Raw genomic sequence first — 27,773 nt, forward strand, 5'->3', positions numbered from 1 at the left:
AAAATACGCCGTGTGAACCGACCCTAAGAAGACCTTATGAACCGATAGTCAAAATGTGTAAGAGGGTTTTGTTACCAAAAAAACAATGCTGGAAAAGTAATTACTGGCAAAGGCTGGGGATTGTCCCCAGGGAAGAGAAGTAAGCGGCCATCTAGGGCTCAGTTGATTCAAGGTGCAATTTATGAGTGTAAAAAAAAACAAAAAAACGCTTTGTCAATTTGAAATACCATCTGTGTAAGGGGGGATTCACACGAGCGTGTATTCGGTCCGTGCGGGCCGCGTGGTTTTCACGCGGCACGCATGGACCAATACAAGTCTATGGGGCAGTACAGACAGTCCGTGCTTTTTGCGCAGCGTTTGTCTGCTGCGCAAAAAGCGCGACAGGTTCAATAACTCTGCGTATTTCGCGCATCACGCACCCATTGAAGTCAATGGGTGCGTGAAAACCACGCAGGTTGCACGGAAGCACTTCCGTGCGAACCGACTGAAACAGCGCACCAGCTGTCAAAAGGATGAATGTAAACAGAAAAGCACCACGTGCTTTTCTGTTTCCGACCATCCAAACGGAGTGTCTTTGCGATGAGCGAAGCCGGACAAGCGAACCGAACTTCACCGGGTTCGGCCGAACTCGTTTTGGCCGAACCCGGCAAAAAAATTATCGGTACGCGACGTCAGGAGATAGTCACTGTCCATGGTGCTGAAAGAGTTAAACTGTTTCAGCACCATGGACAGTGACTTCCGATCCCAATATACATGAACCTGTAGAAAAAAAAACGAAGTTCTGACTTACCGCTAACTCCCGGCTTCTTCCTCCAGTCTGACCTCCCGGGATGACAATTCAGTCCAAGTGACAGCTCCAGCCAATCACAGGCCAAGCACAGGCTGCAGCGGTCACATGGACTGCCGCGTCATCCAGGGAGGTGGGGCCCGATGTCGAGAGGCGCGTCACCAAGGACACGTCACCAAGGACGCGTCACCAAGGCAACGGCCGGGAAGTTCTCGGTAAGTACGAACTTTTTCTTTTTTTTCAACAGGTTTTTCGATAGGATGTGTTCGGCATTCACTGTCGAGGGTGCTGAAAGAGTTAGCTCTTTCAGCACCTTGGACAGTGACGGCCGTCGACTAGCCTCATCTCTATGATGGCGGCTGCGCGAAAATCACGCAGCCGCGCATCAGACACGGATGACACACGCAGCTGTCAAATGGTTTTTGCGCGCGCAAAACGCAGCCTTGTTTGCGCGCGCAAAAACGCAACGTCCGTCTGTATCTGCGCTAAGAATGGCTGATATTGCTGTATATACTGCTGTCACGATCTGTGGCTATGTGGACCCACTGGGCCGTACCGCCATAGCGGAATAGCAGCTGGCCAAACAGTGTACCAATCAATGTCTATATAGTCCAAGCACAAGAGTACCTGTAGTAGTTCAGACAGTAGTAACGGCTAGGCTCAGATGGTACCTTGGCAGCAGACACCGGCGTGGTGTAACACAGCAGGCGTGACCGATGGCACTACACGACTCCAACTTTCTAAGGCACAGGAACAAGGTAGCACGGGATACAGGATACAGGTAGCAGGTACGGGAACACTGGGAACAGGATAACACTAAGGGACCATTTGCAAGACAAACACGGGTAAACACAACAACTCTCAGGCAATGAGTGAAAGGGCAGAGCCCTTTTCATAGTCCAGGGTGATCATGGGTTAATTGATGCTTATTTTCATGTGCGCGCGCTGACCCTTCAAGGCCTGGCACGAGTGTGCGCGCGTACTCTACGGGACACAGCAGAACGGAGCGGAAGTGAGCGCTGGTGTCTCCTGGGGAGATGCGGGCCAGCGCTCACAGATCCATGGCTGCGGGTGAGTAATCCCGACGGTCCGCGGCCATGAAGGCTACAGTATCCCCCCTCTTACGCCCACTCTTCTTGGGACCAGAGCAAGAGAGGAACTTTTTAATGAGGGCAGAAGCATTGAGGTTCTCTTCTAGCTTCCAAGACCTCTCCCCTGGACCAACCCCTTCCAAAACACTAAATAAAACGTTCTTCCTCCTACTTTTTTTGAAGTCCAGGATCTCCTTAACCCCGATTACATGGGAAGAACCGCTGGGAGCAACTGCAGGGCTAGGCGTTTTTGTGTAGCGCTTCAGGACCACAGGCTTCAGGAGGGACACATGAAAGGAGTTGGGGATCCTGAGGGTAGGAGGCAGCCGAAGCTTGTAAGATACAGGGTTGATTTGCTGTAGGGTCTCAAAGGGTCCGAGGAACCTGGGAGAAAACTTTTATGACGGCACCCTCAGCCGGATATTCCTTGAGGATAGCCAAACTTTGGTACCTGGAAGATACAGAGGTGGTTCTCTTCTCTTAGCATCTGCTTTTCGCTTCATGCGATCGACTACCTGCAGAATAGAGGACCGGGTTTGCTGCCAGACCTGTAGAAAATCTCAAAATGCAGTCAGCTGCGGGTACCAGGGATGTAGCCGGAACAGGAAGAGGAATTTGTGGATGTTGGCCGTAGACAATGTAGGTTTTTAAAAGGGTATTTACTTGAATGGGGCTGGGCCAGGGAACTGCAAAACTGTGAAGGAGACGCAGTGCTAAGGAGGCCCTGCAGACCCTTACATCTCAGAATCGGTGGGGGATTAGAAAGTGATGGCATATCCTAGCGATACATTCTGTGATGGCAATACCTCTTTAAGTGATATTGCAGGCCGGTTTATGCTATTCGTGTATATTTCACAACACCAATAACGCAAGACACAATAAACTTAAAATGTATGACTGCCAAGAAATCTGGTATTTTATTTACACTTGAAGAGCACCTATCGCCTTGCTGGAGTTTTTTTTGCACTGAACTTTGAGAGACACTAGTAGCTTATCGCACACAATTATTATTACATGTTTGTAGTTACTTTCAATTGGGTTGTGGTTTTATTACATGTTTGTTCTTTCTATGATGCAAATAGCCATTTAACTGTGAATTCAGTACTAGCCAAGCCAAAACTTCTATTAAGTGACAAAAAAAAAGAAAGGCGTACAAGACAAAGCTAATTTGGGGCAAGTACCAAGTTGACTGAGGCATACTTTTGGATAAATGTCATAGGATTGCAGAATTTGGCTCCTGAGCTCTGAAGATGGATTCTATTTATTTTGTACCATATTTTTAATACTTTCTTTTTACTCCCTTCTATCTGTCCCCTACTTTTTATAAGTGACTTATGACTTATAAGTAAGTTAGCCAAAAAAGGGAATATGACAGCAAGATTAGACTGCACAAGGTTTATCTGTAGTCTGTTACCATAGAGACACATAGGTCTGTAAAGGAGCTGTAGATACAAAATTATAAGAGATTTTTAATCGAGGCTATTTGCAAATTTGCTTAATTTTTTATTTTAGATGCATCAGAGAAATAATAATATATTTTTTAAAAGGTTGCAAAGTTGTACATACCCTTTGTTTATTGCATGGTTCCACTGCTATCCTAAGGTGCCCATATACATTAGACAGAACTTGGCCAAACCCAATGTCTTCAGCAGGATCGGCTGACGATCTAATGTGTATGGCGGCCATTTAACTTGCCGGATCCCTTGTTCTCACAGATGGTGTCTTGCAGCGGCTGATTCCCCTCTCCCCATTAAAATAAACATGCACGTTCAGCCGATGGAATTATGGGGAAGTCAGAAGAAATTACTTATTCAATATGTATGGCGACCTTTATTCAGGAGCCTATTACTTATACACCTGTTCCCTCCATATCTAAGTGATACAAATTATATGGATACAAATTTTCAGACTGCGATGCTGATCTTAAGTTGTGTAGAAGACTTAGTGGATGTTTCGTCTGTTCGCAACTCCCACTTTGCAGACAAGCTAAAGGACACAGCTTTGGCTGGCAGATAACTGTCCCTGTAGACTGCCTCACAATACACCTTCAAGCTGCTCTGTCCTTGTCACAAGGTCACCTATTCCCCTCTTTTTACAATAGCCATTAATCCCTTTACTGCATACATGTTGTCACCTTCATAGAGGAGCAGGGCGGACACTGGCATCTCCACTGACACCTGTCATCAAGGTGTTATAGAGAGCAGCAAGGTTACAAAGGCCATTTCCTCCTGAAGAATAAAACAATGCCTGCAGCAGTTCTAGTGTTAAAACCTGAGTCTGAAAAATAAGCCATGTGCTGAATTTCTGTGCTCGAAGTAAAATCCAGCCGGTCAGTGGCTTCTATTTATCTCTGTAATAACCTCTTCCAATTACTTTGTAAATTAAAACAGGTAACAATACATATGGGAATATTATCATAGAAAATAGAAATGTTAGGCCCCATGCACACGGCCGTGCCCGTAATCACGGCCTACGATTACGGGCACGGCCGGCTGCTGACGGCCGCCTGCATTTTCGGGCCGTGTTCCCATACAATGTATGAGAGCACGGCCCGTAAAACACAAAAAAACGGACATGCATCATAATTCCCGGCACAGTTCTACGGCACAGACACCCATCCGTAGCGACTGCACAGGACGTTTTTTTTTTTACAATGGGCAGACAAACAACTAGGCAGACAGTTTTAGAATGCTAGTCTGAGGCATATGTTCAGTGGCACTTCAACATGTATGCCGTACGTAATGGCCAAATGTGATGTGAAATTCATTCATCAATATTGATAATTCACCTAAAAGTACATATACCAAGTAACTTTTTATTAAAATCGAAATGATTATTCTACGTATCACACATTTTGAACAAAGTGCTTAGAAGATGAATGCTGCCTCTCTATTTGGTTGTGTATGTCATTGTAGGATACTAACCAGCTTCAATCAGCAGCCGCTAAGCCTCATTATATTACTGCCCACTGCTTGCAGTCACATGTTTGGATTAACTACAAGCAATAGTGAGATCGAATAAAAAATAAAGATTTACATCAACCGAATCTGCTGATTTTGGAGAAATCAGCCAACCATCTAATGGGACTGGGGGTTTCATAAGGCTCCCCTGGCTGCAGATGTCGAGGGAAAAAATGATCGGGCATGTTGGATTTTAACATGCTGATCCATTGTTCTTATGGAAGATACAGTAAGCCTGTAAAGGATCTGCCAGGCACTACGTCTGGGTATACTCCCAGGATTAATCAGTCGACACCTGAGGCCAGACCTCTGAGACTGACACCTGCTCCCACCAATCAGGGTGGCAGGCTCAGGAGTGGGAGAGCCTATCGCGGCCTGGTCAGTCAGAGTTAGCTCCGCCCCCTGTCCATTTATACCTGCCGTTTTCTCTTCCTCCTTGCTTGTTATTCTTCTTGGATTCCTGGCCCCACTGCTGCTTGCTCCAGCCTGCTTCTGCCGTGCTTCTGCCTTGCTTCAGTTCCGTTTATCCTGCGTTGCTCTGCCCCTGGCTTGCTTCTGCTCCGTGCTCCCGTTTGTATACTCCACTACTTCCTGATCCTGACTGGCTCATTCACCGCTCCGTTTCCTCGCGGCGTTCCGTGGGCTACTGTATTCCCTTGCGTGTTCCCTGTTTGTACTCCCTTGTACTTAGACAGCATAGGGACCGCCGCCAAGTTGTACCCCGTCGCCTAGGGCGGGTCGTTGCAAGTAGGCAGGGACAGGGCGGTGGGTAGATTAGGGCTCACTTGTTCCCTTCACCTCCTTCCTGCCATTACATAATAACAAGCCCTTACCTAGTCTACCATTTCTTCTACGCTGACGCTATCATGGACCCCCTTGAGACCCTGACCCAGCAGATGCAGGGCCTCTCCCTACAGGTCCAGGCCCTGGCTCAGAGGGTCAATCAGTCTGACGCTGCCTTTGTAGAACCCCTCACCTCACCTTTAGAACCCAACCTCAAGTTACCTGACCGATTCTCAGGGGACCGTAAGACTTTTCTCTCCTTCCGGGAGAGTTGCAGACTTTATTTCCGCCTAAGACCTCACTCCTCCGGTTCCGAGAACCAGCGGGTGGGTATCATTATATCCCGACTCCAGGAAGGGCCCCAAGAGTGGGCCTTCTCCTTGGCTCCTGACGCCCCTGAACTTTCCTCCGTTGATCGGTTTTTCTCTGCCCTCGGTCTCATTTACGACGAGACTGACAGGACTGCCTTAGCCGAGAGTCAGCTGGTGACCTTACGTCAGGGTGGGAGACCTGTTGAGGAATACTGTTCTGATTTTAGAAAGTGGTGCGTAGCTTCTCGGTGGAACGACCCGGCCCTAAAGTGCCAGTTTAGGTTAGGATTATCTGACGCCCTGAAGGATCTGCTGGTTAGCTACCCCTCTTCTGACTCCCTAGACCAGGTTATGGCCCTAGCAGTACGACTTGACCGACGTCTCAGGGAACGTCAGCTTGAACGTTTCAATGTTTTCCCCTCTGACTGCCCTGCGATTCCCCCCGAGGTCCCGTCTCCTCGCTCTTCCACGGAGGACTCGGAGGTACCTATGCAACTCGGGGCCTCCATGTCCCCTCGACAACGTAGAGAGTTTCGCAGGAAGAATGGTCTCTGCTTCTACTGTGGGGACGACAAGCATCTACTGAACACCTGTCCCAGGCGCAAGAATAAGCAGCCGGAAAACTTCCGCGCCTAAGTGATCATCGGGGAGGTCACTTGTGCGCACAGGTATTTCCCGTTAATACTAAACGCAATAAGATTTTGCTTCCCTTTCAGGTCTCGTTTGCTGGCCGGTCTGCCACTGGCAGTGCCTTCGTGGATTCGGGCTCATCTGCTAATATCATGTCTATGGAATTTGCTATGTCTCTAAAAATGCCTTTTATTGATTTACCTTATCCTATCCCGGTAGTGGGTATCGACTCCACTCCTCTTGCTAATGGTTATTTTACTCAGCATACTCCTGTTTTTGAACTCCGTGTTGGCTCCATGCATTTGGAGCAGTGCTCTGTACTGGTGATGCAGGGATTATCGTCTGATCTGGTATTAGGTCTTCCCTGGTTGCAGTTGCATAATCCCACGTTTGATTGGAATACTGGGGATCTCACCAAATGGGGTAGTGAATGTCTGATGTCATGTCTTTCGGTTAACTCTATTTCTCCCCGGGAGGAGGTAAACATGCTTCCTGAGTTTGTTCAGGACTTCGCTGATGTGTTTTCTAAGGAGGCCTCCGAGGTGTTGCCCCCTCATAGAGATTACGATTGCGCCATCGATTTGGTGCCTGGTGCCAAGCTTCCTAAGGGGAGGATATTTAATCTTTCATGTCCTGAACGTAAAGCTATGAGGGAGTATATCCAAGAATGCCTGGCCAAGGGTTTCATTCGCCCCTCGACTTCTCCTGTAGGTGCTGGCTTCTTCTTCGTGGGGAAGAAGGATGGTGGTCTTAGGCCGTGCATTGATTATCGGAACTTGAATAAGGTCACAGTAAGGAACCAGTATCCCCTTCCTTTGATTCCGGATCTTTTTAATCAGGTTCAGGGGGCCCAATGGTTCTCTAAGTTCGATCTACGGGGGGCATATAACCTTATCCGCATCAAAGAGGGGGATGAGTGGAAAACTGCGTTCAACACGCCCGAAGGTCATTTCGAATACCTAGTCATGCCCTTTGGGTTGTGTAATGCCCCTGCCGTCTTCCAGAATTTTATTAATGAAATTCTGAGAGATTACCTGGGTAATTTTCTTGTAGTGTACCTTGATGACATACTGATGTTCACGCTGGGGTATTGATAAGGAGGTTCCACCTTCTCTTCCCCACTAAACCGGGTCCTCTTAGTAAGGGTCCGGTGGCCCCTCATAAAAGGGGGAGTACTGTAAAGGATCTGCCAGGCACTACGTCTGGGTATACTCCCAGGATTAATCAGTCGACACCTGAGGCCAGACCTCTGAGACTGACACCTGCTCCCACCAATCAGGGTGGCAGGCTCAGGAGTGGGAGAGCCTATCGCGGCCTGGTCAGTCAGAGTTAGCTCCGCCCCCTGTCCATTTATACCTGCCGTTTTCTCTTCCTCCTTGCTTGTTATTCTTCTTGGATTCCTGGCCCCACTGCTGCTTGCTCCAGCCTGCTTCTGCCGTGCTTCTGCCTTGCTTCAGTTCCGTTTATCCTGCGTTGCTCTGCCCCTGGCTTGCTTCTGCTCCGTGCTCCCGTTTGTATACTCCACTACTTCCTGATCCTGACTGGCTCATTCACCGCTCCGTTTCCTCGCGGCGTTCCGTGGGCTACTGTATTCCCTTGCGTGTTCCCTGTTTGTACTCCCTTGTACTTAGACAGCATAGGGACCGCCGCCAAGTTGTACCCCGTCGCCTAGGGCGGGTCGTTGCAAGTAGGCAGGGACAGGGCGGTGGGTAGATTAGGGCTCACTTGTTCCCTTCACCTCCTTCCTGCCATTACAAAGCCGCTGTCAGAGGTGTCTGGAAGTGGTTTATTCCTCTTTTTCCATTGAGTACACAAGCATACTCGGTCGGTCGGAAGAAATTGGCCGACTGATATCTAAGGTATCATGCGCAATGCGATCTTTCTGCTCGACATTCTAATCGGCAGTACTGCGCATGTGCCGAATAAAGAGCAGGGACGCTGCGTATGCGCAGTAGTGTCGATTAGAACGTCGCAGAAAGATCATACTGTGCATGCGCCTAGTAAAGAGCAGGGACGCGCGCACATTACAGATAGTACGGGGCCAGGCATGAACGCGCCGATTACGCTGCCTGGCCCCTGTCAATCAATGTAAGAACGGAGGGAGGGGGGTTGAACTGGGGAGCGAAGTAAGAGCATTTAGGTGTAATGGTAACGCCCTCATTGCACCTAAATGCTCATTAGCATAAACTTGATAAAACTTATTTCTCTACAAAGGAGACCGTAAGCAGAAAATTAAAATTAACGCTAGAAACAGGTTAGTCTCCTCTACAATACCCTGTTACTAGTTTAATACGGACATTCTGGTGACAGACTCACTTTAAAAGACGTCCAGTTTTTACAATTCCCCTGAAAGTACACTGGTAACAAATCATCCTGCTGTTGGGATTCCCAGGGATCAGCTGTAATCTGTAGGGGAACCCAGCAGTAATTGTTCAATTTCACTGCAGCCCCACAACAACCAAAATAAGCTTTACATGGTGCCCATTGAGATGAAGTCCATCAGCGAGAATTAGACACTTTTTGTCGCTGCTCTACGCTCCGGATGTTTGATGGAAGTGTTTAATAAGAGACTCTCCTATAACTGTGAATGTCCTAATATTTAAAAAAAAAAAAAATGGGGTTCCCAAACAAGACAACCATTTTAAGTTTAGTTAAACATGCAAGTGAAATGAATATTACATGAAAGATGCCTAGACACCTCTGGCATCACCTATATTAAATCCTCATATCTAGACGAATATCATACTGCAGAATTCATGAATGACGTGGATATGTGACACAAAGATGACACGTCACTGTGACCATATTGTTTACATACGACTAATAACCAGCAAGAACTCCAGAAGCCAGATTTTCTCAATAACGTTTACATACCCTTAGGCTAAAGACATTCAAAATCAATATTTCACAACATTACACATTCAGATATCCATACATTTCCTTTTGCCAAATCAATTAGAGCATCTACTTTATTCACATCAGAGGTGACTTTACAACAAGCAATTGGAGACAGATTTATTTCAGCTTTAATTCACTATATCAGATTCTATATGGATCAAAAATGCACATACACTTTGTTAGTATTTCATGGTATTTTCTTTTAAATGCTTTACTTGAAATAAACCCTTATGGTAGCCTGGTACGAGCTTTACCAGAATTATTGCCCACTCTTCCCGACAGAACTGATGTATGTCAGTCAGGTTTGTAGGCCTCCTTGCTCAGAAACTTTTTTCAGTTCACACATTTTCCATAGGAGTCAGGTTAGAGCTTTGTGTTGGTCACTCCAAAACGTTCATTTTGTTGTCTTTAAAAGCTATGGACAGCTTTTTAGGAGGCTCTGTCACCAGTTTATAACTGCCCTGTCTCCTATCTAATCTAATAGGCGCTTTAATGTAGATAACAACAGTCATAAATTTCTCTTTATTCATGCCCAGCTTATTTCACAGCACAGCGTGATCTCGCGAGATCACGCTGTGACTGGACTTCCTCCCACATGTTCTTCACCGGAGCGATGGAAGAATATACAGACATCACCTCCAGCCGTGACAGGATGTTTATATCCGAATCTGCAGTGGTTGGAGGCGATGTCTGGTCAGTGTTCCATGGCTCCGTTGAAGGACCTGTGGGAGGAAGTCCCGTCACAGCGTGATCCCGCAAGATCACGCTGCGCAGTGAAACAAGCTGGGCATGAATGAAGAGAAAGTTATGACGCTGATTGGCAAGCGTCATACAATTTTCTTTACAGCACCCACTTGGTGAAAAGTAAAAAAACACCCTGTTGTTATCTACATTAAAGCGCCTATTAGATTTGGTAGGAGATAGGGCAGTTATAAACTGGTGACAGAGCCTCTTTAACATGGCCAAAATTTTATTTACACGTTAGTGGTTAGCTTAAAGGAGCACTCCACTTTAGTTTTTTTTATTGCACCCACCATTTGTACATTGGTGTTTCAGCGGGGTGCTGTGTGCAAAACTACTTACCGATCCCCGCATCTTGTATTTTTATGGTTCAGTGCCACTCACGTGATCTTCCCTCTGACTTATCTGGAGTCACTGTGCTTTTGAATAAACCGGAACTCAGGCTCTCAATGCGTTCCTATGGGAGCCAGAACAGGGCTCCATAGGAATGCATTGAGAGCCTTACATCCGGTTTTCTGAAAAGCAGCGATTCCAGACCAGACCAGAATGAAGATCACATGAGCGGCGCTGGACCCGAAAAACGAGAAGACGCGGGGATTGGTAAGTATTTTTGCACACAGCACCCCACTGAAACACCAATGTACAAATGGAGGGTGCAATAAAAAAGTGGAGTGCTCCTTTAAGTAAAAAATGTTGCACTAAGTTTCATGCTGCAATCTTCATTCCTAATTTTCAGACCCCCTGATATTTTTTTTTGCAAGCTGCTTTAGTTTCAGACTTTTCTTCTATGAGTGTGTCCCTCCCAGTAATTCATGCTCAATGTGACGTCTCCTGGATGCTGTTGCCTTCACCAGCTCCAATGTATCAGCACAGCCTCATTCTTGTACTGCTTTCTAACAGACCATGTGGGTACTCCTCTCACCTATGCCACTACAAATACTGGTGCTGCCCCCCCCTGTAGATTCTGATGCTGCCTGTTTGTGATCTCCCCTGCGGATACGTTTGGATAATTGCATTATTTCATATGAAAAACTAGTATATAAAAACCGTGGCTGTCCACGAAAATTCTCTAAAGACTGGGATATTTGAAACGATTCTCCTCTGACAGTTAGCAAGGCTGATGTATCCTGATAGGATACTCTTGCTCCGTGATTACTTCCGACAGGTGCATCCCGTACTGATGCATAGTATATCCAGTTATTACCTACTTAAATTTCATACCATTCATTTCATAAAAGCAGAAAAAGGATTAGGTCCCTTTCTTTATTGTTGTTTCATGTTTTTATACTTGTATTATTGCTAACATTTACCTCTTCGAAACATATATTGTCACGTTCACAGTACGGATATGTATGTTTATACTTTGTAACATTTGCTTTTCTGTACAAAATGTTATTCTGTTTCATGAAATATTTTGATGTAAGATAATCTATGCCCTATTTTGTACCCTTACATTGCACCAGAATTAAATAAAACAAGTTTTTCTAAAAAAAATACTATTTAGAAAGTTGTTTCATTTAGCATTGCGGAAGCAAATGAACAGTACAAAAAACAAAATCATTGCGAAGGTGTCCACAGCCTTTACCTCTTCCTGCCTTGCGCTGTAAATGTGGCACTTAACTCCCAGCGCACTGCGATCATTGGCGATTGCGACATCACCACAAAGGGGTACTTCTGGGGCTGACTGTTTTAAGTGGCTGTTTTGGGATTAACATAGGTCCTAAGGGCTGTCCAGAACCAATCCTGTTTAGGGCATGCCTGAGATATGCCCTAATAGCTGCATGTGCATTTCTTATGCACAGCCAGCAATGCATTGAAATACATAAATAGTCTAATGTATTATAAGAAAAAAAATAGGACTTAAAAGTAAAAGTCCTCTTGTTAAATCAAAAAATGTCAATGAAGGATAATAAAATAAATTGCTTAAAAAAATAAAACGCGCACAAAAAAGAATGAATTAACATTATTATTATTCATAAAAACTGCATTTATTAAATAAAAGTAATCAAACATAAAAAAAACCCCACATAAATTATATACCCCTTATTCGCTACAACCTCTTTAATAAATACAAAACATCATTTAGGACTTTCGGAGAACGACGAGAAAAAAAACCACAAAAAGCATGCACAATTAATTCAGCTTAAGAAAAAAATGATATAAAATTTTTTATTTACCCAAAAATTTGGTATATAATAAAATACATAGAAGAATGAAAAAAAAAACAAGACAAAATTAAAAGTTATGCCTCTTTAATGTAGTGAAGTAAAGGGGAAAAATTAGCTGTGTCCTGAAGGCTAAAATTACCCGCGTCCTTAAAGGTTTAAGCTACTACTTTGGTGAAATGTGTAGGATCTGTAATGATCACAGCCGCGGACCGTCGTTCTTACCTGCCCCCCGTCGGCCGCGGCCATGGAGGAGTGAGTGGCAGGCGGCATCTCCCTCCTGAGAGACGCCGGCACTCACTTCCGCATCGCTGCACTGGTTCCCGTAGTGTGTGCGTGCGCTCGTATCCGGCCTTAAAGGGCCAGTGCACACACATGAGTAAGATCAGTAATTAGCCCATGATCACCCTGGACTATAAAATGGGCTCTGCCCTTTCACTCATTGCCTGAGCATTGTTGTGTTTACCCATGTTAGTCTTAGCAAATGGTCCCTTGGTGTATTCCTGTTCCTGTTGTTGCCTTTGCCCTGCCACCTGTATCCCGAGCTATATTTGTTCCTGTGCCTTAGACTTTTGGAGTCGTGTTGTGCAACCTGTCACGTCTGCTGATATTCAGCACATCCGGTATCTGCAAGTTAATCTGTGCCGAGCCTCCATTACTGTCTGGACTATTAAAGGTACTCTTGTACTAGGTCTGTTATTTGGCCAGTTGCTACTCCGCTATGGTGGTGCGTCCTAGTGGGTCCACATACCCACGGATCGTGACAGGATCATTGTCCTGCTAGCAAACCTAGCTACAACCAAGGTTCAACTTTCTGCCTGATGCCTTGATTTGTTGAATTAATATGTCTACATAATTCCTTGCTTAGTTAGTTAGTACGGTTGAAAAAAGACACATGTCCATCAAGTTCAACCAAGGGATGGGAAAAAGGAAGGGAAAAAATGTCTACACATAAGAGCTAATATTTGTTTGTTCTAGGAAATTATCTAAGCCTTTTTTAAAGCCATCTACTGTCCCTGCTGTGACGGCTCCTGCGGTGACTATTCCATAGATTTACAGTTCTCACAGTAAAGAAGGCTTGTCGCCTCTGCAGGTTGAACCTTTTTTTCTCCAGACGGAGGGAGTGCCCCCTTGTTTTTTGAGGGGGTTTTACATGGAACAGGATTTCACCATATTTTTTGTATGTGCCATTAATATATTTATATAAGTTAATCATGTCCCCCCTTAGTTGTCTCTTTTCAAGGTTAAATAGGTTTAATTCTTTTAATCTTTCCTCATAACTTAGATTCTCCATGCCCCTTATTAGCTTCGTTGCTCTTCTTTGTATTTTTTCCAACTCCAGGGCATTCTTTCTATGAACTGGAGCCCAGAACTGAACTGCATATTCTAGATGAGGCCTCACTAATGCTTTGTAAAGTGGTAATATTACATCCCTGTCCCGCGAGTCCATGCCTCTTTTAATACAGGACAATATCCTGCTGGCCTTTGAAGCTGCTGATTGACATTGCATGCTGTTGTTTAGTTTATTATCTACAAGTACACCCAGATTCTTCTCAACAAGTGAATCCGCCAGTGTAGCTCCCCCTAGGACATGTGATGCATGCAGATTGTTGGTACCCAGATGCATAACTTTACATTTATCTACATTAAACTTCATTTGTCAACTGGATGCCCAAACACTTAGTTTGTTTAAATCCGCTTGCAATTCACGAACATCTTCCATAGACTGAACATTACTACATAGCTTGGTGTCATCTGCAAAAACAGAAATAGTGCTATTAATCCCATCCTCTATATCATTATAGTAAATTATAATAAATAAGTTGAATAATAGTGGTCCCAGCACTGAACCCTGGGGTATACCACTTACAACCGGGACCATTCAGAGTAGGAATCATTGACCACAACTCTCTGGATACGGTCCTCGAGCCAATTCTCAATCCAATTACAAACTATACTATCTAAACCTATAATCCTTAATTTACCCATTAGACATCTATGAGGGACAGTGTCAAATGCCTTTGCAAAGTCCAAAAACACTATATCCACAGCGGCCCCTCTGTCTAGGCGTCTGCTCACCTCTTCATAAAAACGAATCAGGTTGGTTTGACAACTTCTGTCCTTAGTAAAACTGTGCTGGCTGTCACTTGTAATACTATTTATTGTCACATAGTTCTGTATATAGTCCCTCAATAGCCCCTCAAGCATTTTCCCCATGATGGATGTTAAGTTTACTGGTCTATAATTACCCGGGGAGGACTTAGAGCTCTTTTGAAAATAGGCACCACATTTGCCCTGCGCCAGTCCCTTGGCACTATACCAGTAACTAGAGAATCTCTAAATATTATGAAGAGGGGGGGGGGGGGACAGAAATAACTGAACTAAGCTCTTTAAGAACTCTAGGGTGCCACCCATCTGGTCCCAGGGCCTTGTTTGCATTTATTTTATTTTATTTAGCTTGGACCATATCTACATTCAGCCAGTTCAGTATATCAACTGATATATTAACAGCACTAGTGTCACGATGCCATCTATTTTGTAAAGTGCACCTGCCCCTTTACCAGCAAAACACCTCCCACAACATGATGCTGCCACCCCCATGCTTTAGAATTGGGACAGTGTCTTTTCGATTAAAAGCCTCACCCTTTTTTCTCCATACATACCGCTGATCATTATGACCAAACAGTTCCATTTTCGTTTTCTCTGACCAGAGAACACTCCTGCAAAAGGCTGAGTCTTGGTCCTGGTGATCACTTGCAAACTTCCTCCTGGCTTTTTTATGCCGGACTTGGAGTAGGGGATTCTTTCTTGCATGACAGTCTTTCAGGGCATAGCCATTTAGGACTCTCATAATGGTGGATATAGATATTTTGGTAACTGATGCCTCCAGCTCTTTCTACATTTTCTTTGTTGTTGTCTTGGGGTTCCGTTGAATGGACCAAAGTTCATTCAGCCTCAGGAATTAATTTCCAGATTGATGCAGTGTCTGTGTCATGCTAAATTTTTTATAGTTGTACACAATTGTTTGTACAGATGCTGTTGTACAGAGTTGTTTGGAAATTGATCTTACATAGGATCTGGACTTGTGGAAGTCTACAATTATTTTTTCTGAGGTGTTTTTGCTGAGTTGCTTGGATTGTCCCATTGTTTCAAGATGCCAGAAGACACTGGATATAAAGTTAAACCCTTAAATAAAGTCACATGTGCACTCATTCATTTCTAATTATGGCAATTGGCCAATCAGGAACCTCTAAAAGTCATTACATCACTTTCTTGAATCTTTCAGACAACTTGGTTTATGTAAACTTTTTACCTACTGAATATCTGATATAGTGACTAAAACGGAAATAAATCTGTCCTTCATCGATTTTAAACACCAGAGGTGTTTAAAAATCACCTCTGGTGTGAACAATGTAGATGCCGAAATTTAAAAAGATGATATTACACAATGCCAATAACCCCTACCTATTCTAACACTACTTAATCATCATAGGCCACGAGAAAACAGGTGGCATTTTCCAGGTACACAGACCACACCAAAAATCTGATAATTATGGAGAGCTGGCACAGAGCTTATTACACTTCTGCCTGGGCGTAGAAGCAGGATAACTCAGGGAGAGCAGTAGCTCATTATTTCAGTATAAGAGAGTCAGGGACGACCTTTCTGAGCGAACAGGAAATTCCCATGGAGATTTGGGAGATCTGGTAGAGCCATGTGTAAGAAAGACCTCCCAGGGAGAATGATCGATGGGGGTTGTCCAACTTTCTCATCTCATGTACCTCTGAAATTATATTTAGGGCATCTCTGCAGGGCGGCAGATCCAGGGAATCACTGACATTATAAGTGTTCTAACAACTGTGAAAGAATGAGCATCCCTGTCTGGTACTAACATGTAGACATAGTTACTAGTAACCAATATGCGGTTTCTATGATAAATGAATGTCCTGTATCATAGCACCTGCTTCTTCACAATTATGCTAATAAAACCTATTGATGTGCTATTCTTAATGTGAGGAACTCCTTTGTTGCTTACATATATTTTATAACTGTCCCAGTGTAAAACACGTTCCCAATAATTATGTACCATGCTCATCAATACTCAGCAAGCTTAATTACTTTATATACCAAGCCCGGCACTAGAAAATAGAATGCTCACATTGGAGGAAATATGACTCTTGCCTTGCGTACTTCTAGCCATAATCCACTATGATTTAAAGGCTATATACACCTTTGAAACATTTGTTTTTTTTTTGTTTTTTTTAAAATAAAAATGTCTATGAGTGTTTTTGGTGAAACATTCTAAATACTTTGTATTAAAAATTATTTTTACTTCTTGAGATACAGCTGCTGTGTATTCTGTGTACAGAGCAGCTGTGTATAGCACGGAGACCTGAATCCGTCAGGTCCATAGGACTGACGGGTTCAGTGTCAGCGGGTCCTGCGTGTCTCTGGCACGCAGGATCTACCTGTTATCAATCACATCTACGTTATGAACTTCGATGTGATTGGTAACAGATCGACACTGAACCCGTCAGGACTGCGGACCTGACAGATACAGGTTTTAGTGCAAGATACAGCTTCTCTGTATACAGGATACAAAGCAGTTGTATCTGAAAAAGTAAAAATAATTTTTAAGAAAACTTATTTAGAAAGTTGCACCAAATACACTGATTTTTATTTAAAAAAAACTAACAAAAAAAAAAAACCAACAACGATTTTAAAGGTATACATAGACTTTAACTCTAACCCAGGAAATGTTCAGAGGCAGATTTGTGGCATACACTCATGTGCTTGGTGAGGACTAAGCTGTCCTCCCCCATTTTGCACCTGTCACGTCATTTGCATCAATTCCTGGATGGCAAGTTTATCCAGTAACAGTTAGGGCATGCCCACACGTGGCGGATTTCCTCCGCAACTGTCCGCATCAATGCCGCACAGAATCTGCGTTGCAGATTCTGCGGCGGATCTGCCCAAAATGTGCAGTAAATTGATGCGGACTAGCTGCTGCGGACTGCGGTAAAAGTGCTTCCCTTCTCTCTATTAGTGCAGGATAGAGAGAAGGGACAGCACTTTCCCTAGTGAAAGTAAACTAATTTCATACTTACCGGCCGTTGTCTTGGTGACGCGTCCCTCTTTCGGCATCCAGCCCGACCTCCCTGGATGACGCGGCAGTCCATGTGACCGCTGAAGCCTGTGATTGGCTGCAGCCGTCACTTAGACTGAAACGTCATCCTGGGAAGCCGGACTGGAGACAGAAGCAGGGAGTTCTCGGTAAGTATGAACTTCTATTTTTTTTACAGGTTGCTGTATATTGGGATCGGTAGTCACTGTCCAGGGGGCAGAAACAGTTACTGCCGATCGCTTAACTCTTTCAGCACCCTGGACAGTGACTATTTACTGACGTCTCCTAGCAACGCTCCCGTAATTATGGGAGCCCCATTGACTTCCTCAGTCTGGCTGTAGACCTAGAAATACATAGGTCCAGCCAGAATGAAGAAATGTCATGTCAAAAAAGCAAGACGCATCCGCAGCACACATAACATGTGCATGACAGCTGCGGACTTCATTGCGGAAATTAGAATCTCCATTGAAGTCAATGGAGAAATTCCGCCATGAGTCCGCAACCAGTCCGCCACTGGTCCGCAACATCCATTGTATACTGCGGACACCAAATTCCGCACCGCAGCCTATGCTCCGCAGCGGAATTTTCAGCCTCGTCTAAACGAACCCTACTAAATAGAAGTGGAAGTCAATGGAGAAACGGCTCCGCTGCGGATTAACGCTGCGGAGTGTCCGCAGCGGAATTCAAGAGCAATTCCGCCACGTGTGGCTTTGCCCTTAAATTCACAGATGGAGCAGACTTTGCTGCATCATTTGCATCACACAGAGGCTAACTTCTTACATAATTCACTTTTTCTTTTTTTTTTGTTAGAGACTAATGTGATAGTGTTGAATGTTTAAAAACCTTAATATCAAATTGAGTTTGCACATTTTTAAGCGCTATCAATAGTGATCTTATTATTGGACTGGTGATTTTTTACAACTTCCCACTGCATTCTAAAACAAATTCTTTCTTTAAGGGCATGCCCCCACGTGGCGGATTTCCTCCGCAACTGTCCGCATCAATGCCGCACAGAATCTGCGTTGCAGATTCTGCTGCGGATCTGCCCAAAATGTGCAGTAAATTGATGCGGACTAGCTGCTGCGGACTGCGGTAAAAGTACTTCCCTTCTCCCTATCAGTGCAGGATAGAGAGAAGGGACAGCACTTTCCCTTGTGAAAGTCAAAGAAATTCATACTTACCGGCCGTTGTCTTGGTGACGCGTCCCTCCTTCGGCATCCAGCCCGATCTCCCTGGATGACGCGGCAGTCCATGTGACCGCTGCAGCCTGTTATTAGCCTGTGATTGGCTGCAGCCGTCACTTACACTGAAACGTCATCCTGGGAGGCCGGACTGGAGACAGAAGCAGGGAGTTCTCGGTAAGTATGAACTTCAATTTTTTTTACAGGTAGCTGTATATTGGGATCGGTAGTCACTGTCCCGGGTGCAGAAACAGTTACTGCCGATCGCTTAACTCTTTCAGCACCCTGGACAGTGACTATTTACTGACGTCTCCTAGCAACGCTCCCGTCATTACGGGAGCCCCATTGACTTCCTCAGTCTGGCTGTAGACCTAGAAATACATAGGTCCAGCCAGAATGAAGAAATGTCAAGTTAAAAAAGCAAAACGCATCCGCAGCACACATAACATGTGCATGACAGCTGCGGACTTCATTGCGGAAATTAGAATCTCCATTGAAGTCAATGGAGAAATTCCGCCATGAGTCCGCAACCAGTCCGCCACTGCTCCGCAACAGACAGAGCATGCTGCGGACACCAAATTCCGCTCCGCAGCCTATGCTCCGCAGCGGAATTTTACGCATCGTCTAAACGAACACTGCTAAATTAAAGTGGAAGTCAATGGAGAAACGGCTCCGCTGCGGATTAACGCTGCGGAGTGTCCGCAGCGGAATTCAAGTGAAATTCCGCCACGTGTGAACCCAGCCTTAGTGATAGTCACCTAAGGTGATGCTCAAGCATTTTATGGAATTGCATTATTGGCAATTACCTAATGCAATGTTTCTATGGGAATTTCTCCCTTTACATGTGGGTTAAAGTCCATCAATAAGCATGATGAGCTGTGGCAAAAGCAAATTCCCCAACTCTTCTCTGCAGGCACTGTTCACAGAATACAGGAACTGTTTATAGCATTCTGTGATGTATGAATGGAGTTCTCACCAAGGCAGCCATGAGAAGAAATTAGTCACAAAACCTTATCCGAATATATTATAAGTAGCTTGAAAGCAAAGCATAACTTTTTTCGTATGTTCACATACGGTAGATTTGGTGCAGAAATCTCTGCGATTTAAAATCTGTTCCATACATGTGAATGGGGTTGTTTCTGCAACATGATGCCCAGATTTCTACAAATCACATTCCGATGAATGGGACAGGTGCAGAAGTTTCTGCAACAAATCTGCCGCATGTGAACATACATTGAGGCTGAGTTCACACGTTGCGGATTCGTCGCAGATTTTGTTGCGGTTTTGACGCAGATCTCACCCTTTTGCATTGCACAGTGTAAAATTTGCACTGAAAATCTGCGTAAAATCCGCGACGTGTGAACTCACCCTAACAGAGCTAGGTAAACAGCTTTTAACTAGTAGAACCTTTTACTATTGTTTCCTGCAAAAAGTACACTTTTCTTTAAAGGGTTATTTCCGTCTTATAAAGTGATGACCTATCCTAACCGTCCTGAGTTTTCCCTGCACAGTGGCGCTCCTGAACACTAAGCTGTGCAGGGAACTGCAGCCAGCTCTATTCACTAGAATAGGGATATGCTGCAGTTCCCTGCACAGCGGGTGGCCAGGGTGCTCCTGTACAGGGAAAAATAGTGAAGGAACGTCAGGGCTAAAGCAGCGCTGCTTCCCATGTATTTTCAGGATCGGTGGGGGTTCCTGAAGTTGGACGCCAACTGATTAAAAAGTGATGGCATATACTAGGGATATGCCATCACTTTATAAGATTGAAATGCAGACAAAAAAACAAAAAGAGATTTCTGAACAAAAATTAAAGCTGCTTTGCTAATATTGTGTATTATCCATTATTTCTATGTATACGTATATAATATTATGTTTATTTATATATATAACATTAACGATGTACATGTATATATTCCACAAGTATATGCCAAATAATAGAATTATATTTAAAGTGTACCTGTACTTTCATACAACTTTTGACATGTCATAGTGAGTATCGCTAAAACAAAGAGGCAGAAGATCTCAGATGAGCACTGAGCCACTTAGTTTCTGATCGGCTCTGCTCGGCAAACCGAGCGAGCGATGTATGGTCTCAATAAAAAGTCTATAAGTCCATACACTGCTCACCCAGCTTTCCGAGGAAAGCCGAGCAGAGCCCGGGCCCCCACCGATCAAAACTTCTCACATTTCACTATGATATGTCAGAAGTTTTATGAAAGTACAGATTAACTGTTACATTTGATCATAGACAACTTATTCAGCTCTGTCAGTAAGGCTATGTTCACACTTGTGCTGAAGGCTCTGTTTGGAGTCTTTATCAGAAATTACATCAGATTTGACGTCAAGAATAGTGCAACATGCAGTGTTATTCTTGCCATCAAGACACCGAAAATCACAACGGACCCCATTATAAGTTAATAGGGTCTGTTGGGCACTGCTAGTATCCATTGTACAACGGATGCGACACAGCATTGTTACTTCCATTACAGACAGAAGCCACGACGCATGTCTAAATATAGCCTAATGGTTAAAGAAGCTATCTGGATATCCTGTTAGGGAATTCTGAGTTGATAGAAAGGAGTCCACTATTCAGATTCCTGATCAACTAAAACAATGAGGGGCTACAAAAAGTGTATTTTGCCCTGGATCTCAGTGCACTACATCATTATCCCATGAATTTCAAAAGACAATGTGTAATGCCTCTTTTACCCATTGGTGGTGCTGCAGGGAAATTAAACACCTACAGCCGAATCCTCTCACAGCAGTTGATTGCTGTGGTCCCAGAAGCAGAACACTTTGTGATGAGCCTATTGTTTATCTAAAAAAAGGGATTATCCAAACCGGACAACCCCTCTTTAACCCCTTCCCGCATTTTCACGTACAGTTACATGATGAGAACTGGTGTTTTAACGCAATTCCACATAACTGTACGTGAAGGAGATGGAGCTGGCTCCGGAGCTGAGCCAGCGACATCACCGCCGGGTGACAGCTGTATGTTACAGCTGGCACCCTGATGTATCGGCCAGGATAGGAGCTAGCCTCCGATCCGGCCGATTAACCCCTCACTTGCTGCATTCAATAGAGATTGCAGCATGTGAGGAGTTTTTAGCCACCGGGCACCCCAGCAACGTGATCGCTGGGTTGCCGGTGGCTGCAAAGGCGATCGGCGGCCTAATACTTACCTCCCGGTCTGCCAGCAACGAAAGCCTCCTGTGCCCCGCTTAGCCGCGGGGCCCCAAAAGCTTCCGGTACCATCGGCAAGATGGCGCCGGCTCAGTTTCTGGCTCAGAAGCTGAGCGGGTGTCATCAACATTGGTTGTCCACTGTATGTTACAGCGGACACACCGATGTATCGGCAGGAACCGGAGCTAGCTCCGATTCCTGGCATTAACTCCTTCGAGGCAGCGATCCAATGCATTCGCTGCATCTTAGCGGTTTGTAGCAAATCGGCAGTCTGCCATGCGATGGCAAGGCTGGCGGCTGCTACTATGGCAACAGGAGGCCTAACAATGGCTTCCTGTCTGCCATTATGGAAGCTGATTAGGCCCCGTCTAGAGGCAGAGTCTGATCGGCTTGCTGTCAGTGAACAACTGACAGTTCTAATACATTGCACTACATAGGTAGTGCAATGTATTAGAACATCAATCAAACAGTTGGACCTTCAAGTCCCCTAGTGGGACTAAAGAAAAGTGTAAAAAAGGTGTTGTAAAGCTTACAATAAAAGTTTCAAGTAATAAAATAAAACACAATCGCCCTTTTTCCCTTATCAAGTCCTTTATTATTGAAGAAAATAATAAACCATACATATTTGGTATCGCTGCGACCGTAACGAGCTGAACTATAAAAATATTATGTTATTTATCCCGAACAGTGAGCGCCGTAAAAAATACTGCCATAATTACTGTTTTGGGTCACTTTGTCTTCCAAAAATTGAAATAAAATGTGATGAAAAAGTCACATGTATCCAAAAATTGTACCTATAAATACTATAACTCGTCTCGCAAAAAACAAGCCCCCATACAGCTCCGTCGACGAAAAAATTAAAAAGTTATGGCTCTAACAACTTGGCGACAGAAAATATATTTTCTCTTTACAAAAGTAATTTTATTGTGCAAAAAGTTGTAAAACATAAAAAAGTGGCATACATTAGGTATCGCCGGAATCGTACTGACCCGCAGAATAAAGTTAACATGTAATTTATAACTTATGTTGAACGCTGTATAAAAAGAACTAAAAAAGTATGTCAGAATTGCTGTTTTTATGTCACCTGGCCTCCCAAAAAAAAAGGATAACAAGTGATCAAAAAGTCGCATGTACCCCAAAATGGTACCAATAAAAATTACAGCTCGTCCCGCAAAAAAACAGCCCTCATGTCACTATGTCTATGAAAAAATAAAATTAGTTAAGGCTCCAATAAGTCAGGAACGAAAAAATATGCAGTCGTGCTGGCCCGAGGGTAACATTTCTTCTGTTTCAAGTGGCGAATTATCAAGGCCATTAAAATTAGGGAACCAGGAAGGGGAGGGCCCAAACATATCTGCTGGAAGCGACAGTGTCCGTATTATACCAGGACAACATCCCAGCAGAATTCCCCAAACTGCAAAGGTGCGGAGTGTGGACCAAAAGTGGTATAAGAAAGGACATCATATATCAGCGCGACACCGGCCTGTGCAGAAAGGATTGATCAATCACTGTGTAACACACATCTATGTATTATTTATATATTTTTTTTACCCTATTATTATACCACCTCACTATGCCCCTGATATACTCTGCCCAGCTTACATATGCCCCCACATTGTAAACTGAAATACCAGTAAAACTCCAAACAAAATTACTACCAAGCAAAATCTGCGCTCCAAAAGCCAAATGGCGCTCCCTCCCTTCTGAACCCTACAGTGTGCCCAAACAGCAGTTTACTTCCACATATATGGCATCACCATACCTGGGAAAACCCTTTTTTATTTTTTTATTTTAAAACATCACTTTTATTGACAATTTTCAAATTTTCTTATAAACATATCACATAAAGGTTGCATCATAAGTGAACAATACGCAACTGCAAACAATATAAAATAACATACAAACATGGCACATGTCTCGATTCACATATCAAATGAAAGAACAGTACTTCCCCTACCCCTGAACGCGACTTAGGTCAGCAAAAATTAACAGCGTCTAGACTATAATAGTAAGAAACCAGTGCTAACGAGAGCCCGAGATCTCCCCCTACCATCCCCTATCAAGGCTAAAGTTGCAAGCCACCTAAATTGCCTGCCAGTAGCTGCGTATGATACCAAGCTATGTGCCTAAAAGGCGGTAGAATTTCTGCCACCTCGGCAGCTGTGCATTTAGATTCAATAAATATTCGCCATTTAGCAAATAGTTTCCTAGCTCCCACTTCTTTCCGCCTTTCCACCTCCACCCTTTCAAGAGCTAATAACTGTTTCAAACGTAACACGATCATGTCAAGTCCTGGTGTGTCCGCTTCGAGCCATCTACAGAGAAGGCATCTCAAGGCCACCAGTAAAATTGTGTGTATCAAGGGGGGGAGACCTCGTCTCCCGACTACAATCGTCCTCTGGCGGTCGCGCCTGATGGAACAGCAGTGCCTGAGGCGTCATTGGAAGTTTCACCTTCCAATGATCCGAAATATAGTTGTGTACCATCACCCAGTATCGTTGAGTATGAGCACATCCCCATACTCCGTGCCACAAATTCGTCAGGCAGGTGCTACATTTGGGGCAACCAGTGGTGCGATCGGGGAAGGACTGTGAAGGTAAAATATTAAAGCCATAAATAGCCGAATGCATTAACTTAAAATAGGTTTCCCTCCAGCTCTCGTTCAAGATAACCTTCCGTACCGTCACCCAACCTTCCAATATGGTCTCCCCTATAGCCGGATCTTGAGTCCATCGCTCCCAAACTTTGAACATAGATTGTGGATGTGGGCGAACAAAACATACCCCGAGTGCCCTATACAACCCCGAAATAGTCGTCCGAAGGGACGGTGGACCTATGACCTCATCTAGAGTATGTGTGGTGGCTTCTTTATTCAAATCCCTTAGTCGAGATGTACAAAATGAACGCACCTGGAGAACGTGGAGAAAATTTCAATTACCCTCTGAAGGCCTAAGTTTGGCTTTGATTTCCGACCCGGTTAACCATCTCCTTTCCTCTTCATGCATAAGGTCACCTGCGCTGCGAAGGCCTGCTTCCCCCCAAGAGGTAAAACTATCCCCACTGTCTACACCCGGTAAGAATTACGGATGTCCACACAACGGCATATGTTTAGAGAGTAAGTGAGGCAGGTCAAAGAATTTACAAACCGCTTTCCAGGCTAGGACTGTGTCTCTCAGAACAATGGAGGTTTTGAGAAGGTACGGAAGAGAAGCAACTCTACAGTGCAACAGGGCTTTCAAATTACAGGGCGAGGCATACGTTCTTTCCAGGTCTAAGTTGGAATAATGACTCGTTTCATGAAGCCAATCCACTACATGGTGGAAGAGACATATCACGTTATAACCCCTGACATTTCGGAACTTCAGCCCCCCCTCATGTTTACCTAGCATAAGCTTAGTGAGTGCAATGCGAGGCCTCTTTCCTGCCCATATAAATTTTGCAAAAGCGGTAGTGTTTGGAAGGGATATAAAAGTCTAGGGAAGCTAACCATCTTAATCAAGTGGCACCTCCCCAGAAGGGATAACGGCAACTGGGGGAGAACCCTTTTAACAATTTTTGGGGTGTGGATCTCCAGTGGCACAAGCTGGGCACCACATATTTGCCACTGAAATGGCATACCTAGGGAAAAATTAAAAGTTTTACTTTGCACCTACCGCTGCGCAATCATTTATGGAAAAGACCTGTGGGGTGAAAATGCTCACTACACCACTTAATAAATGCCTTGAAGGATGCAGTTTCCAAAATTGGGACACTTCTCAGGGGTTTCTTTTATAACTTTACATCAGAGCCTCTGAAATTGTGAACCAATACTTTGTAAATTGCCAAATTAGGTGTTAAGGATCTGCCAGGCACAGCTTCTGTATCTACGCCCATAGGTAATCAGTCTGCACCTGCTTCTATGCCTGTGAGACTGACTCCATCTTCCACCACTCAGGATGGCAGGCTTAGGAGTGGGAGAGCCTATCACAGCCTGGCCAGACGGAGCTAGCTCCCGCCCTCTGTCTATTTATACCTGCCTTTCCTGTTCCTCCTTGCTTGTGATTCTTCTTGTTTGGTTTCCTGGCCCTGCTGCAGCTTCTTTGACTATTTGACCCTGCTTCATATTGACCCTGGCTTACTGACTACTCTCCTGGTCTGCGTTTGGTACCTCGTACACTCCTGGTTTGACTCGGCTTGTTCACTACTCTCCTGCTCTGCGTTTGGTACTTCGTACACTCCTGGTTTGACTTGGCTCGTTCACCACTCTTGTTGCTCACGGTGTTGCCGTGGGCAACTGCCCCTTTTCCCTTGCTTCTGTGTACCCTTGTCTGTTTGTCTGTTGTGCACTTATTGAGCGTAGGGACCGTCGCCCAGTTGTAGGCAGGAACTGAGTGGCGGGTAGATTAGGGCTCACTTGTCTGTTTCCTTACCCCCATCATTACATTAGGCCTCAATTTCGCATGGTACTCTTTCACTCCTGAGCCCTGTCGAATGTCCAAGAAAAAGATTAGGGCCACACGTAGGGTGTTTCTAAAACCGTGTGCTTTTCTGTTTACAAACATCCAAACGGAGTGTCATAATGATGGTGGCTGCGCGAAAAGCACGCAGCCGCGCATCATACGGGGCTGACACACGGAGTTTTTAAGTGCCTTTTGCGTGTGCAAAACGCAGCGTTTTTTGCGCGTGCAAAACGCACACGCTTATGTGAATCCGGCCTAAGAACGGCTTGGCTTCACGTAATGAAACTAATAACTGTAACATAAACCTGAGTCTTCAACCTTCTAAATTTGTGGCCAGTTTCACCAAAAATGATTTACCATGCCCATCCCCCCATGCTTACCCTACGATACTTCCTAAAACATTGGGCTGCCTTTGGTTATATCTTGGCGATTGTGGAGGCGCCTAAGTACTCATCAGTGCCTTACAATTGCTCTCTATTAGGGCTTATTCAGACGAACGGGATATACGTCCGTGCAACGCGCGTGATTTTCACGTGCGTCGCACGGACCTATTTTAGTCTATGGGGCCGTGCAGACATGTGCGTGATTTTTACGCAGCGTTGGTCCGCTGCGTAAAAGTCACGACATGTCCGTTCTTTGAGCGTTTTTCGCGCATCACGCACCCATTGAAGTCAATGGGTGCGTGGAAACCACGTATGTCACACGGAAGCACTTCCGTGTGAACAGCGTGATTCGCGCAACAGCTGTCAAAAGGATGAATGAAAACAGAAAAGCACCACGTGCTTTTCTTTTTACAAACAACCAAATGGAGTGTCATAATGATGGCGGCTGCGCGAAAAGCACGCAGCCGCGCATCATATGCTGATGCCACACGGAGCTGTTAAGTGCTTTTTGCGCACGCTTGTGTGAATCAAGCCTTAGGGTCATGGTTTTCAATATTTTAGTAGCCACATTGAAAGACAGAAGCCTTTCAGAGATGTAAGTCATTTACAACAGCTTTTGTAAGATAAATGCATGGTAGATTACGTTACTGTGTAATACTAAGGTATTGCATAGAATGGCTAAGTATCAAATAAGGTTATTTCATTCTGACCTTATATACGTTACCTAGGGATTTTAATAAAATGCCTAGTTATTGTAGCGTCCACGGCCGTGGACCATCGCAATTATTCTTCTCCCGATGGCCATTGCAAATGGATCTGTGAGCGCTGGCCCGCATCTCCTCCCTAGGAGACACCAGAGCTCACTTCCACCCTGTTCTACTGTCTCCCGTAGGGTGCGCACGCACACGCTGGTGCCCGGCCTTAAAGGGCCAGCGCGCGCACATGAAAATAATCATTTATTAGCCCATGATCACCTGGACTATATGAAGGGCCCTGCCCCTTTACACCTTGCCTGTGCATTGTTGTGTTGACCCGTGTTAGTGTTGCAAATGGTCCCTTAGTGTTATCCTGTTCCCAGTGTACCTGCTATCTGTATCC

At 44.7% G+C, this 27,773-nt stretch overlaps 1 protein-coding gene across 2 annotated transcripts in view; it reads right to left on the reverse strand.

The window, feature by feature from the left end:
• The window catches only part of RORA (RAR related orphan receptor A), a 425,240-nt gene that overhangs the window by 58,210 nt on the left and 339,257 nt on the right, over nt 1-27,773 (reverse strand). The gene's annotated exons all lie outside the window — the stretch shown is intronic.

This window comes from Rhinoderma darwinii, chromosome 3, assembly GCF_050947455.1.
Source record: "Rhinoderma darwinii isolate aRhiDar2 chromosome 3, aRhiDar2.hap1, whole genome shotgun sequence".
NCBI lineage: Eukaryota > Metazoa > Chordata > Amphibia > Anura > Rhinodermatidae > Rhinoderma > Rhinoderma darwinii.